General features: G+C 36.3%; 1 pseudogene; it reads left to right on the top strand.

Annotated features, from left to right (window-relative positions):
• The first annotated feature begins 8711 nt into the window (after nt 1-8711).
• Nucleotides 8712-11388, top strand: LOC101585637 (annotated as a pseudogene).
• The last annotated feature ends 4498 nt before the right edge of the window (nt 11389-15886 follow it).

Genomic DNA, 15886 nt, shown 5'->3' with positions numbered 1-15886 from the left:
GACATCATTATAAGTGCAGAAGTGTGATTGCGACATACTTAATTTTGATTTTAAAATGTTAGATTCTCGAATGTGAGTATTTCTTGATCTTTTAAATGTGACTACATAGGAAACACATGAGTGATAGTTGCAGGTCACTGGCTATTAAAAAGCATTGCCTATGACTTCAGATAGACATATTATGTACAAATTATAGTTCAATAAAACTGATTTAAAGTTATTTAAGACAGCATTGTGTTTTTTTTTAAATGTGAAGCAAAAAGTAAAAGTGCCCAAAATAACTTTCTTTGGGCAAATAAGAAATTAGTTCTGATAACACTGTATAATTCCAATAAACAGTGGAGATTATCCTGTATGGGGGAAGGACATAAGGACAGATAGATGGTCTTTGTAGGTACACTTCTGACATTGTGGTGCACATGTATATATAATTTCGCCTGCCCAGCATGTGTTTAGGAAATTGCTGTTGCCATTCTTAAGTCACTTCCATTCGCAGTCCATTGAGCAGAACAAGTTCAATGGCAATCCTGAATTAGATCAGGCAAGGAAATGAAGGACCACCATGTTCTTGGAAGGTGAGGAAGACCAAAGGTTTAGGTAATTGGTGCTATTATCTAAAATTGAGGGTGTGGTCTGCATATGCCTATGAGTAAATGGTTTCACCAAGTTGAGGGAGGTGGGAATGGATCGCTATGGGAATAAAGAAAAGCCCTGACAAAAATCTTTTCCTAAATAGCAAAGAACTGTAATGAGCACATGATAGTGAGTGTGTGTTAATGCACCTACCCAGGTGGGTGGGAATGCTTTTTATTCCCACTCCTACAAAGTCATTTACAGCCGAGGCTAGCTTAGAGATTTATAGAGCAGAAAGCATTTCTCCTTTATGCAAAACATTATGTTCAGGCAACTAATGTCCTTTCTGACACCAGGAGAAAGCAAACAGTGTTGAGGTTTTTATTATGGTAGGTAGTATTTGAAATATGTCAATTATTTTTAGCAATGTGAGTATCAAGGGAATTGACTGCTACATGTTTTGTAGCAAATAACTTTCCAAAGAACCAATAAAGATTTCTTTTATGCATATTTAATAATCTAAAATTTTATGAGAAAAAGTGTCAGAAAGTTTAAATGTGTCTATGTATTTTTTTCTTTATCTCTTGCTTCTTATTACTTCCTTCCAAATTTATAACACTTTGTAACATTCTCTAAGTGACTTTAATATAATAACTTATATTGGAGTCATCTGTCCACATTTTCTATTTCCTAAACAACTGATGGCAAGGAAACAAAGATAGGATTTACTGACATAGGCAAACCATTTAGATGAAGAAGGACTGAAAAAACTATGAGAATAACATGGGTAGATTTGGTTCCTAAAAGGCTATGGGCACACATGCATTGACAGCCTTGAGCATATGGTGTTCCTGGTGCTTTATATCAAGTGAGAACTGCGTGACACTTTCTATTCTACATTTTAAAGTACTCACTCATAGGTGAATATCATCCTATATTTTATACTCCTCCTCCTCCTCAATGATCAATGTGAATGCATAAAAAATTTTAATGTTTTTGAATAAAGAAATTAAACCATAGACTTTGAAATTGACAAACCCCAATTTGAATTCTAGCTGCTAATTTGTTATTATGGCGTCTTGTCCAAACCATTTAACCATTCTAAGCTTGAGTTTCCTCCTCTGTAAGATGTCAAAAATTTGCTATAGTTTGTATCTTAAATGTCTAAATTTAAGAGCCTGAGCTTGCTTGCAGGTGCTAGATATCAGTGGATGTCCACACTTGCAAGCTTGTAGCATCATTCAAGTACTAGCTAATTACTCTCTGAAGTGCTCCTATCTCTAGACCATGTGCACTCATATGAAGTTTAGTTTTATGTGTGCAGAGGACTAAGTTATTAAATAAATGTAATAACTAGTACCCAGTTATTAAATAAAATAATTATCTCAGTGTTACTTTAAAAATATTTTGTACATGTAGTTAACATCAACAACTAATTTCAGTTCCAAAAGTTATCTTTTTATGTCAGTAAGCCTCATTCAATCAGTCAGGATGTTAAGAGCAAAAACTGATGCTTCCTGAAAAACAAGAAGAAAAATATCTTAATGAAACTGAAGCAACATCTTCCTGGACTTCCATCTTTGTGGTCTGCCCTATAAATCTTGAAATGATCAGTCATTGTAATTATGTGAACCAACTCAAACCAATTTCTCTATTTGTGCTCCCCCCATCCTATTGTTTGTGTTTATCTGGAGAACTCTAACTGATTCAATGTCTAACCTAAGTAAATAAAGTAAAATCCCCGAGAATGCTCCTGGTGACAGGCAATGTTAACCATGATTATTCACATGCTTTGAGCCCAAGTAATATTTTACCATAGGAGATAAAGCTAATATGTAGAATAACTGCCACCTCTAAATAGATACACTGTCTCAACCTGTGTTTGAGTTAATATTTTGTATTACTTCTTCAGAATCAGAGTATAAAATATTAAATGCCAACCCAGAGGCCAAAGTGCTAATACTTGCATGATGCTACAAACCTGCAAGTATGAATATCTACTGATATTTAGCACATGCAAGCAAGCTCTTAAATTCAGACACAGATGTCCTAGGTTGAGATGGACCTCTAGACCCTGACACATGGGACTCTTGTGGAGTCCAGTCTTTGTAGTTATCTGATAAAGAACCAGGAAATAAATATGGTACTTTTTATTTATTTTTGAGTATGATGTTTCGTATCACATGAGTAAATGTGATTAAGAAATCTGGGCAGAAAAATCATCTTGTAATTTTCTTTTAAGGAGAAAGAAAACTGGCCTTTTCATTCCAACAGAGGTAAATTTCAACCTATATAGGTATACATCAGTATCCCACATCCAAGGGGAAGAGTTGTCTTTCCTCCTGTCCCTGGATAACTTCTCCACTTATATTTTGGGTTTCAATCTTTTTTCTATCCCCTTAGAGGTGTCATTCTATCAATTATGTCCTCCTCCTTTAACAAACTTCCTCCATAACAAACTTTGAATAATGAGAGTGTTGCTGAAGATGATGACATTTGATAATGAGAACCTTCATGTATATGCAATCCTTAGGTCATTCACAATATTGATTTTTTTTTTTTTTGGTGGGACTGGGACTTGAACTCAGGCCCCTGTGCTTGTCAGGGAAACACTTATTCTATTGAGCCATCTCCCTGGCCCCCACAACATAGATGAAAAACTGAAATTTAGAGAAGCTGAAATTTCTGATAATACTTGCTCTAGCTGAAAAACACCTAACATTTAAAATCAAGCATTTTTTAATTCAAAGCCTTCTCTATTAATTCCTTCATATCTTACTCAACTTGCTTAAGGACACTACAACAATAGTCATATTGCAATGCATAAAGTCCATGTTTTCAGCTTATTTGAATTATGAAAATTAGCCACAGAGCAATCTGCCAAAGTTTTAAAATAAGGTTTGTAAGATCCTTACCAATAAATACGTTCACTAGCCCTCTCTATTTAAAAACTGATTATGGAGCACACAAGGTACAGGCAGGACTAATGGAATAGGAAAGTCTGAAGCAACATTAGTAAAATGAGCCAACAGTTTTACCATGAACTGATGATCACATCCTCAACACAGACCCTTTGGCAGATATTCAAGATCCAACCTATAAATATCTGCAAAGTCACAGGCAAACTGCTGATCACAAACTGGAGAGACAGATAAGTACAGAAAATTACAGATTGCTAGAGGAGAAACTCAGGACTCAAAACCTCCTCAAAGAACTCTTTTGGGGCAAGAAATCCTGAATCATAATCGACAAACTTCTCCAGGCTCACAGAAGACAAGGATGAGAATTAAAACTCGGTTATACCCAAGAAGAATCCAGAACCTGCAACCTACCCAATGGGAGGAATTCAGATGATAGCTTTTCTCCCAGCATTGGTGGGACCAGGTGACCAGGGGGACATCAGCCACAGCAGGATCCTGACTATGGAGCACACAATGTACAGGCAGGACTAATGGAATAGAAAAGTCTGAAGCAACATTAATAAAATGAGCCAACAGGTGGTAATTTAAATGAACTAGTGTTGAGCTTGGGGTTGAAAACACAGAATAGAAGCAAGAGGATGGGGCCACCCCTTTTCTTTTTTAAAACATTAATTTAATTTTTGTCTTCCTTTCTTTTATTTTTTTTTCCTTATCCTTTTTTTCTCTTTTCTAAATTACTGGGGAGAACTCCATCCAAAGAAAATTAATCCCATCCCCCAAACTCAGAAACCAAGTTCAGATAATCCCTTGTTTACTCCTTTGTTTTCTGCCCTCTTCTCTTTTCCCAAAACTTTTAGCTAGGATGTCATGTATGCTTTGTCAGTTGTTCTCTCTTCTGTAACATTACTGGGAAGCTCTAGAGTAATTACCTCACTAGAGCCCAACACCAAAGGACTGTGGACTGAGCCAAATAGACACCAACATCCCACTCTTAATTAACTGGGAATGTGGGATCTTGGGACAGACAAAAATGAAGACCCTCCTACACACAGAAGTCACCCTTGAAGAACAGAATTTTTCTAGAGAGACTTTGGTACTAGGAATATAGTTACTTACTACAAAAACTTACAAGGATCAACACAGAAAACAAAAAGATTCTTGAAATACAACATGATAAGATGAGGAAGCAAATGTAATCTCAGACCTACAGCCCACCCAGAACAATTCTAGGTGTTCATAAGAGAGAGGAAAAAGAAAGATACACCTGACATTTCTGAAATGATAGCAACTGAGGTAAAGAAACAAATCCATGAGACTATAGAGGAAATCATATCAGAAATAGTTGCTCAGGTAAAAAAGGAAATGACCACCATAATGAAGTAATTGCTCAGCAAATCTGGAATAGACATAGACAAAAAATAGCAGGACATAGGAAAATGATGGAAACCTTGAATAAACAATATAGGAAAGAAATAGAATGCATGAAACAGATTCAGATTTGTAACCAGAAAATTAAAAAAATTATTGAAAGCAGGCAAAACCACTTGAATGAAACTGAAGATAGACTTTTAGACATTGAAGACAAGATCATGGCTAGTGATCATGAAAGGAATAATCTCTTTAAAATAACAAAGAACCAGGAAACAACAGTTAAACTGCTGCAAGATGATGCAAAGAAAAACAATATAAGACTGAGAGGTATCAGTTAAAAAGCCATCATTAACACAAATGACAAAAGTTTATTTGCAGAAGTAAAAGCAGAAAATTTTGCAAGCATGGGAAAAGAATCTGACATACAGTAAGTGATGCATATAGAACTCCAAGTAGCTATGACCCAAATAAATCTACACCTAGATATATAATAATCAAAATCCTAGACATTCAGCAAGAGAACAAAATATTAAAACTGTTAGAGAAAAGAAACAGATCACCTACCTATAAAGGAAAGCCCATAAGAATCATGGTAGATTTCTCAGCACAGACCTTCAAGTCAAGAAGAGCTTGGAGTGGATGAAGTATTTAAAGTCTTAGAAGAAAAAAATCCTCCAACCCAGACTGATATACCCAGCAAAACTATCTTTCAAAATAATGGAGATATACTTTCATGATGAAGAAAAACTGAAGAAATTTAAGACCGCCAAAATAATGCTACAAAGAGTACTGAAAGATATCCTGGAAAGAGATAAAAGTGGCCACAATTCCAAGAACAACAACAGAAAGAACCCATTTGATTGCAGGGAAAGCAATCAAACAGTGGAGAAAAGCAGGGAGCCAATATAGCAGGAAAATAACACGACAAAGATAAGCCGATATAAATCAGTTATAACCATCAATGTAAATGGCCTCAATTTACCAATCAAAAATAATAGACTGGCAGAATGGATCAAGAAACAAGATCCAGAGCTGGCCAGATATCTCAGCAGACTAAAGTGTATGCTTAGGCAGGTATAGCAACCGAGTCGGATCCTCCAGTTCATTGTGCCAGTCCTGCCCCCAGGCATGCTGAGACAGCAACTAAGACTGGGTGTGGGGGGGGCATGAGCCAGGAATCCCAGTGCTTGGGAGGCTGTAAACAGGAGGATCACTATGAGTCTCATCTGTGCAGTGAGACGCTGTAGACCCTGTACTGAAACACATAAAAAGAAAAGAAAAGAAATAAGATCCAACAATACGTTGTGCAAAAGAAACACATTTAACTCAAAAATAAATTCATAGACAGAAAGTCAAAAGATGGACAACAATATTTCATGGGACAGGAACCCAGAAAAAAGCAAAGGTAGCTATTCTATTTTCAGACAATGAGAACTTCAAACCAAGAATGACCAAAAGAGATAAAGAAGGTTACTGCATACTTGTTAGGGAAACTTCAAGAAGAAGCAAAAACAATCATAAATATATATACACCAAATATGGGAGCACTGAACTATATATAAGACAAAATTTTTAAAAAATTTTATACAGGGTTTACAGGGTCTCACTACACTGAGAAGACTCATAGTGATCCTTTTGTTTTCAGCCTCCCAAGTGTTGGGATTACAGGTGTACACCACCATGCCCAATCTCAATCACCATCTCAGAGTGCCCCAAGGGAGGGGCCAGAACAGCATACTGGGGATCAAACCCTGGCTGCTGCACTCTGCCTAAACAAGCATGCACTTTAGTCTATTGAGCTATCTGGCTGACCCTAAGATAAATGTTAATAGACATGAAAAATAAAAGAAGCAATAACACAATTGTAACTGGGGCCCTTGATACCCTATTGTCATAAAGAAATATATCAACTAGACAAAAAAATAAAAAAAAATCAGCAAAAAAAGAATCTGAATTGAACCAAACTTGTGAAAAAGAGGACTTAGTGGGCCTTATAGAGTGCTCCATTCAACAACATCAGAATGCACATTCTTTTCAGCTGCATGTGGATGTTCTGTAAAACAGATGATACATAGATCACAGAACATGGTTAAGTAAATACAAAGGAACTAAAATTAACTCATGCATACTACTTGACCATAGTGTAATGAAATTGGAAATTAATGGCAAAATACACTGCAAAAACGCTGCAAACACATGGAAATTAAATAACACCCTCTTGAAAAAACCGTGGGTCACAGACAAAATTAAAGAAAAATTTAAATAATATCTACAATTAAATGAAAATCTACAACAATTAGAATCTATGGGATTCAACGGAAGCAGTCTTAACAGGGAAATTTGTAGCAGTGAATTTTCATATTAGGAAAACAACAAGCACAAATAACCTAATATTTCACTGAAGCTTCTAGAAAAATAAGAGCAAGTCAAACCCAAAGCCCATAAAAGTGAGGAAATTACAAAGATCCGAGTAGAAATAAACATAATTGAGACTAAGAAAACAATAAAATAAAAATGAATTGAAGAGTTGGTTCTATGAATGAATGAATAAAATTGATAAGCTGCTAGCCAAACTTATCAAAAAAGGGAAAGAAGACCCAAATTCATGTGATGAGGAATTTAAGAGGTGAAATCACTACAAATGTAGAAATTCAGTAGGTCACCAACACCTACTTCAAAAATCTTACTCAAGTAGGATGGAAAATACAGAAAAAATGGGAAGATTCCTAGATACATATGAATTACCAAAACTGAATCAGGGAGATATAAAAATTTAGAGTAATCTAATATCAGTTAAAATTGACAATGTCAGCAAAGACTTACCCACAAGGAAAAGCCCAGGGCCTGATTGATTCACTGCTGAATTCTATGAGAAATATAGAGAAAAAATAGTGCTAACACTTCTCAAACTCTTTAGTAAAATTGAAAGGGAAGAAATTTTCCCTCACTCATTCCTGGAGATAATTTTTACCGTGATATCAAAACCAGAGAAGGACTCAACCAAAAAAGAGAACTACAGGTCAATTTCCTTAATGAAGATAGATGCAAAAATCCTCAATAATATACAAGCAAACAGAATGCAACAAATCTTCAAGAAGATAACATACCATGACCAAATGGGATTCATCCCAGGAATGCAGGGATGGTTCATTGTATGCAGATAAGTAAATGTAATACATTGCATCAACAGAGCCAAAGACAAAAATCATGTGATCATCTCAATAGATGCAGAAAAAGCTTTTGACAAACTCCAGCATGCAACAGTGAGAAAAACCCTACAGAAAATCAGAATAAATATTCTTTATCTGAAAGTGATAAAAAACCATCTATGACAAATCCACACCAACATCATACTAATTGGCCCAAAACTGAACACTTTCACTCTAAAGTCTGGATCAAGACAAAAGTGACCACTATCAGCACTCCTGTTCAATACAGTTCTGGAAACATTAGCCAGAGCAATTAGACAAGAGAGAGAAATAAAAAGAATACCAATAGGCAATATAGGCAAAGAAGAAATAAAATTATTATTTTTCACAAATGACATGATACTGGGCCCGGGGAGATAGTTCAGTGGAATAAACATTTGCCTGGCAAGCGCAGAGTCCTGAGTTCAATCCCCAGTACAGGGAAAAAAAAAAAAAAGAGTTTATTGAGACAAATGACATGATATTCTTCATAGAAGGCCCCCAAAACTCCACCAAATGACTTCCAGATTTAATATGCAAATTCAGGAGTGTAGCTGGATAGAAAGTCAACAATCAAAATTCAATAGTGTTGGTGCTGTCAGCCAGCCTGGCTATGTAGTCACAGGGCAGACCAGGTCCTGAAAAGCCAGCCAACATCATGTGGAAGCTGCTCTCCACCATGGGCCTGGGCTTAGAGAACTATAGAGACTTTTGACTGGTGTTGAGTATGTTATTGGAAGGAAACCCTGTGTCATTTTAACTGACAATGATCAGTCCATCAGTTGAAATCATGCTTTGTTAGCAACTCACATTTCTGTAACTAACTTGAAAGCAGTTAAAATTTCCACCTTGACAATGAAAGGTAATGGTAAGTATGGTATTTTTTTAATGAGGAAAAAATGCAGAAGGACTTTTTGAGAACTTGAATGACAGGGATACTTACCTTTAGAGTGTTTGAAAGTAAAAAATGAGTTATAAAAAGTAAAGTCATATTAATGTGCTGAGCTGTAAAAGGCTCAAGTCAACAACTTCTGACATTGCCAGTCCAGCAGATAACCCACTACTATTATGGACTACTGGACTATATTGGGTTACTTTGTTGAATTCATACACCTACAATGTTTAAATGACAATGGAATACCCATCTCTAATGAAACAAAACAAAAAAGGGGGCTATAAATGAAGGACCATTTTGTATTGAAAAAAAATATACCTGTATATACAAAATAAAATAGATATATAGCTACTTAGCTACTTTCTCTTAGTTCATTGAGAATACAGATTTGTACTAATAGTGTTTAGACAAGATATCATATCTGCATCTTGTGCTTTGAATAACTACTATGAAGACAACAATATGTAGTGTATTAATTATTGTAACTGTCCTACCAACCTGTTTTGAAATTGTCTCAATGCTATTTCTTTCTCAATAAAATTAATATTAAAAAATAATAGAATATGAGGTTTGGTTGTGTGCCCCTCTTAATTAGATGTCACTGGGAAAACTTTTAAATCAAGCCATATTATAAGCTTGGAGAACTTATGGTAAATAACTGGACAGATAAATGTACTCACCTTGTTATGGTATCAGTTGAAGTTACCATTAAAACAGTATGTGCACTCACTTGTAGATGTATGACTGCAAAGCCAGAATATTTTACTGAATTTCTTAAAGCATTTAAGTCTAAGCAACAGCCTCCACAAATTGGAAGTTTTTACCCACTTGTTGATGATGAATATCTGTCAGGATCACATGAAAGAAAACACATCTTCGAAGGAAAAAATTTGTATTTTTAAAGGTCAAACATCATTAAAAAAAATTAAGTTGAGCTATTGTTTTGGAGGTGGAAACTAGATTGATAATAAAAAAATGAAGAAGATAGCTTTTTTCAGCTCCTGGTACTTGTGTTGTTGATATAGGAATAACAAATACACAGATCTTAAATCCCAACTCCCAGAAAAAAATGGATTTCCTAAATGGTGGATACACTTCAAAGACAGGGTCTTAGACCTATTATTCTTGTAGCAGAAATTAGATTGGAAGTTATTTTCATGACTACAGAGAATTACTATGATTTCCAGGGCTAGCCCCACACAGAATTAAAGACAATAACTCCAGGGCCAAGCCTTTCACAAGGCTGGTCAGTCAGTGAAAAACTAATGCCAAGAGCTCCAGTGAACACTAGAACATGCACAGCTGACACAGAATCGGACCAGACAGATACATGTAGGTGTTCCAGTGAAAAACTAAAAGAAATAAAAATCTCCAGAATGGAACAAAAATTTGGAACATTTTCACAAGAAATATTCAATATAAAGGACCCCCCCACATACATACAGAAACAAGCTCCAATAATAACATAGCGTCATATTCTCTAGTTAGGGCAAAAAAATCCCAAATGGGCAGCTTTCACCAACTAAATTCCCAAGTGTAAATTATAGAGCTAGAGGGTCTCAACCGCAACAGACAAATATCATTAGAAACTATTTTCAGTCATTTTCCCCTAGAAAGGAAAAGGGATGAAGAAAACCAAGAAATATCTTCATTCAAGTCAGCAAGAATAGAAATGTCTTGGTCTCTTGGAGCAAACATAACCTACTATGGAAAAATAAAGAACAAAACATAGCTCAGAATGAGCCTATGGACCCAAAATCAGAAAATTTATTTTCAAATGATGTAGATTTATAATCCAGTGTGAAAAACTCTGCCAGTAAATTCTATAGAAATCTGTTTCTATAGAAAACCTAAGATTGAATAAAAGAAAAAAAATTGATTTGGCCATAGAAGATGAACAATTGGAGAAGTTATTCAAGAACACACGACCAGCATTAGAGATTGAAGTGAAAGCTGAAAAACTAGAGGAAGACATTGATATCAGAAAAAAGCCAAGGATGGATATAGAAACAAATAACAATTTTAATGATGAAATAATACTAGAAAGTGACAAAATATCTCAAGAAGATGAAGTTGGGAAGAAATGTGAGCTCAAGAAAGAATTGCTGTGGGTGACTAAATATCTAACAACTTCCAACAAAAGTGTCAATGACTGAATTTAGATCACTGATGGTAATTACTTCACTTACAGAAATCCATGTGGGGTAGATAATGATCATAGTCATCAACTAAAGAATTATAAGAAATTCAAAAAGGTAGTATTTCTTGGAGCAGGTAAACTCTCACACATCACTTAGAATCAGATCTAAATGCTTATGCTCAAAAGAATGCAGAATTAGAAGAGTGGTTGAGATAAATGGAGGTACAAAAGCAATATGCAAAATCTCTTGCTGATGATCTGTTTAGGTTCAATATTTATGTAAAAAGGGAAGATAATTGAGAACTTTAAAACGAAATTATGGAGGCAAACTTTCCAACAAACATTTACTTTAGGCTGAGATACATGAAGACAGTGTATGAAAGTGACTTTAAGTTTCTGTGGCCTAAATTTGTTAAATAAAATGCACAAAACTCTAAAATATACCAATAGTGTTCCTGTACACAAACAAACTCACTCAGAGAGATATGAGGGAAACAACATCCTTCACAATGGCATCCAAAAATGAAATATTTAGGAACTAATCTAACAAAGAAGTGAAAGACCTGTATATTGAAAATTATAGTACTTCGAAAGAGAAAATTGAAGATGGTATTAGAAAATGGAAAGATATCCCTTACTCCTGGATAGGAAGAACCACTATTGTGAAAATGGCCATAGTTCCTAAACTGTTACACAGATTTAATGCAATCTTAATCGACATAACTTTGCCATACCTCATAAAACTAGAGAAAATATTCTTCAAATTCATTTGGAATTAGAAGAAATCTAGAGTAGCAAAGGCAAGCCTAAGCAACAAAGGCAAGGCAGGGAGCATCACAATCCCTGAGTTGACATTATACTACAAATCTACTGTAATAAAAGTAGCATAGTACTGGCAAAAAACAAAACAAAACAAAACAAAACAAAACCAGACCTGAGGATTAGTGGAACAGATTAGAAGATAACAGATATAATTAGAAATATACTCAGTCAGTTACTTTATCTTTGGCAAAGGGGCCAATCACATTCACTGAAATAAAAATAGCTTCCTTAATAAGTGGTGTTGAAAAAACTGGCTTTCTACATGCCAAAGACTAAAACTAGACCTATGAATGTTACCATGCACCAAATTCAAATCAAAAGGAATCAAAGATCTAGACATTAAAATAGAAGCCATAACTCTACTGGAAGAGAAAATAGGTAGAAATCTAATGACATAGGTGTAGGCAAACAATTCATAAACAAACCCAAATTGCATGGGAAATACGTAAAAGAATCAACATCTGGAATCTCAACTGATTAAAATGCATTTTCACATCAAAGGAAATAAACAGCAGAGTGAAGAGACAGTACACACAGTGGAAAAAATTCAGCCAGTCATATTCAGACAAAAGACTTATATCTAGAACATATAAAGAATTGGAAAAAAAACACCAACAAACCCTCATACCCTCCAAATTCAATGACCCAATCCAAAAATGGGTAACTGAGATGAACATATACTTCTCAGATGAAGAAATACAAATGCAAATAAATATATGAAAAAATGTTCAACAACGTAAGTCACCTAAGAGATGCAAATTAAAATGACACTGAGATTCTATCTCACTCCAGAAAAAAAAGGCTACCATCAGATCAAGCAATAACAAATGCTAGAGGGGCTGTGGGGAAAAGGAACCCTTTTCCACTGTTGGTGGGAGTGTAGACTGGTGCAACCACTGTGGAAATCAGTGTGGAGATTCCTCAAAAAGCTAGGATGAAAGGTTCTATTTGAACCAGCTGTTTCCCTTCTGGGCATCTTTCCAGAAGAACTAAAAGCATCATACCACAGCAATATACCTGCACCCATGTTTGTAGCAGCACAATTTGTAGCAACTAAATCTTGGAAACAACCCAAATGTCCATCAACTGAAGAATGGATACAAGGGATGTGGTGTTTTTATATAATGGAACACTGAAAGATAAACATAGTATGTTTTTAGATTGCCTTGGATAAATGTACAGGCCTAGTAAATTATAGAACTGTAATCTCAAATGAAGCCAGGAGAACCTGTTTTCAATGGTGTGAGCAATAGCCTGAAGCATCAGCCTCCCCGCTGGCACATCATCTTGTTTTCTTGTTAACAAGGGATGGTGATTTAGATGCCATCTGATAAGTTGTAGGCCTATATTTTATCTTTGTTCCACTTAGTTCACTTGTCAGTAAAATGTGATGATAATACTAACCATTTGAAGACTAAATCAAATTGTGTTTAAAATGCCCAGCTTCTGGCTCCTATCAGGTACCTAGTGAGCACCAGGAAGCATTTTACAGTTTTCCGTCTCAGATTAGCATTAGTGTCACTTAGCACGGCTGCCCCTAAGTACTTACTTCCATGATATAATAGATCCTGTCTGATTTCTGAAACACCCATGAGATTTTCTATACATAAAAGTTACATTTATGTGACAGTCCATAAAATAATTAAACACAGACTTACCATGTGATCCAGTACACACCTGAAGTAATGGAAAGCTGGAGGTTGTACACCCTTGTTCACAGAAGCATTATTTACAATAACCAAAATACAGAAACAGCCCAAATCCCATCAGTGAATGAATGAACAAATTATACTATGTGTGTACAATAGAACATTATTCAGCCTTTAAAAAGAATAAAATTCTGATCCATGGTACAACATGAATGTGTAGAAATATAGATTTGAGACAAAAGCCTGATGTCCCAAGAGAGCAGGCAACAATAGACAGAGTCTGAGGAGGGTTGCTGTCTGTTTGCAAATTCCTGGCAAGCTGGGACCCAGGGCTGCAGATAACAGCTTCTCCTGCAGGAGCCCTGTCCTTTGATCTCTTGCTTGGGATGTTATCAGCTAGCATTTGTGTGAACCTAGTGTTAGGCAAATGGTGGAAGTCAATAAAGATAGTAGTTTGTATTCACTTAGATAATTACACACATTCCTTAGTCTGCCTTTATCTCAATAAATATGACATGCTTCTGAGGCTCTGGGATCCCTTGGAGAGAGACTAATCTCAGTGAGTCCTCTGAAGCTACATTCATCAGGTCTTCTCATCGTTTCTTTTGGCACCGACCCATAGCATACAACATGGATGGATCTAGAAAACATTTTGGAAGTAAATATGGGCAGAAGGAAAAGCACTGAATGAATCCACCCATTTATATGATGTATCTAGAGGGAGCAAATCACAGACAGAAAGGAGAGCAGTGGTCATCTGGGGCTTCTGGGAGGGCAGAGTAGGGAGTTTTCCTACAATAAGTACAGTCTTTCTGCTGGAGATAATGAAAAATTTTGCAGATGTATGGTGGTGATGGTTATGGAATCATGCGAATATAATTAATGCCACTGACTTGCACACAAAATGGTTAAGTGGTGAATTTTGTGTTGCATGGAATTTATTGTGCACACACACAGGGCGACAAGGAAATCTCCACAGAAAGGGAGGCATGCTGAGAAACTCCAGCTCAGACAATTCCATCAATGCTGCCCAGTATTATTAATTACCACTGGTGCCTGCCTGCTCTTCATGGTTTAACTGGGGACTGCGTCAGGTAGCCCCGGTCAGATCCTGATTGCGCTGCAGAAGCTGCCTTCCTGGGTTGTAATTGTCTTTGCAGATTACCTCAGTGTAAGGATGGCAATCATTTGCTTGGACTTGATTGTGTCCTCAGCATGACACCAGTGGCAGGGGATGTCAGAGCGTGAATAGAATTCAGCTGATTTGAAATCAGGTCCTGTTAACTGCTTTTTCCTTGCTTTTCCCCTTCCCCAACTCTCCCTTCTCAGTTTCTTTGACCACATCATATGCTCCACTCCTTCATCAATATGGGCCTATTTGTAGGGTAGAAGTGGCGTCTTAGTGTTCATGTGAGTTTTCCATTGATGGCATCCACATCTGAAGAAGGCCACACCATACCATAGATTAGAATAATTTTCCCCTTCCACAAAGCTGTCAGAACCAGTCTTATCACTTAGAATCAAATCTATTCTGTGAGCTCATATATCATCATTATCCACAATACAAATTCTGAAATCAAAGCAGACTTGGCAATTTTACTGATGCCCAGAGTGGAACTGAGCCCAGGTCACCCTGAATCAGTTGCACTGGTTTTTCTTTGCTGACAACAGACATGTCACTGATGAAATTACCAAAGAAAAGATGACTTGGTAAGTTCAGTGCAGAAGGTAACTTGTCAGTGACAGAGGTGGTATATTTTTATCCATATAACTCAATGCTAATGAAATTGGTGAGGATAACATCTGACTGAAAGTGTGTTCCCCAGGGGGCAGAGAGAAGCAGAAAGCACTGGAGTTGGCTCATTTTCAAAGTCATTTTTCTCAATATAGCTATGATTTAATCAGGTGGTCTTAACAAGAACTATGGAGTTGGAGACCTGAAGCAATCACTGCCAAGGCCAGGTTTGTTATTTTTAAGCATGGCCCATGGACAGTGCTGTGAGGCCCAAGCAATCCGTCACACCTGCATCTCCTTTTCCTTATTTGTGCAGTGGAAAGAATCACACTGCATTGCCCTTTGCTATTTAGAGGATTAGATGTTGCTTGGCAAGTGATTTGAGATCTAAGAATAGAAGGAATTATAAATACAGGCAAACCTCAGATATACTGAAATTGTTAAAGAGGCTTGAGGTGAGGAAATAGATATGCCTGGCCACAAGAACTTGGTGCTCTTCTTCTCCTTCTCCTTCTCCTTCTCCTTCTCCTTCTCCTTCTCCTTCTCCTTCTCCTTCTCCTTCTCCTTCTCCTTCTCCTTCTCCTTCTCCTTC

This window comes from Octodon degus, unplaced genomic scaffold (genome assembly GCF_000260255.1).
Source record: "Octodon degus isolate 3935 unplaced genomic scaffold, OctDeg1.0 scaffold00122, whole genome shotgun sequence".
In the NCBI taxonomy this organism is placed as follows: Eukaryota; Metazoa; Chordata; class Mammalia; order Rodentia; family Octodontidae; genus Octodon; species Octodon degus.
The sequence above is the reverse complement of the archived record's forward strand: the minus strand, read 5'-3'. Positions and strand labels throughout refer to the sequence as shown.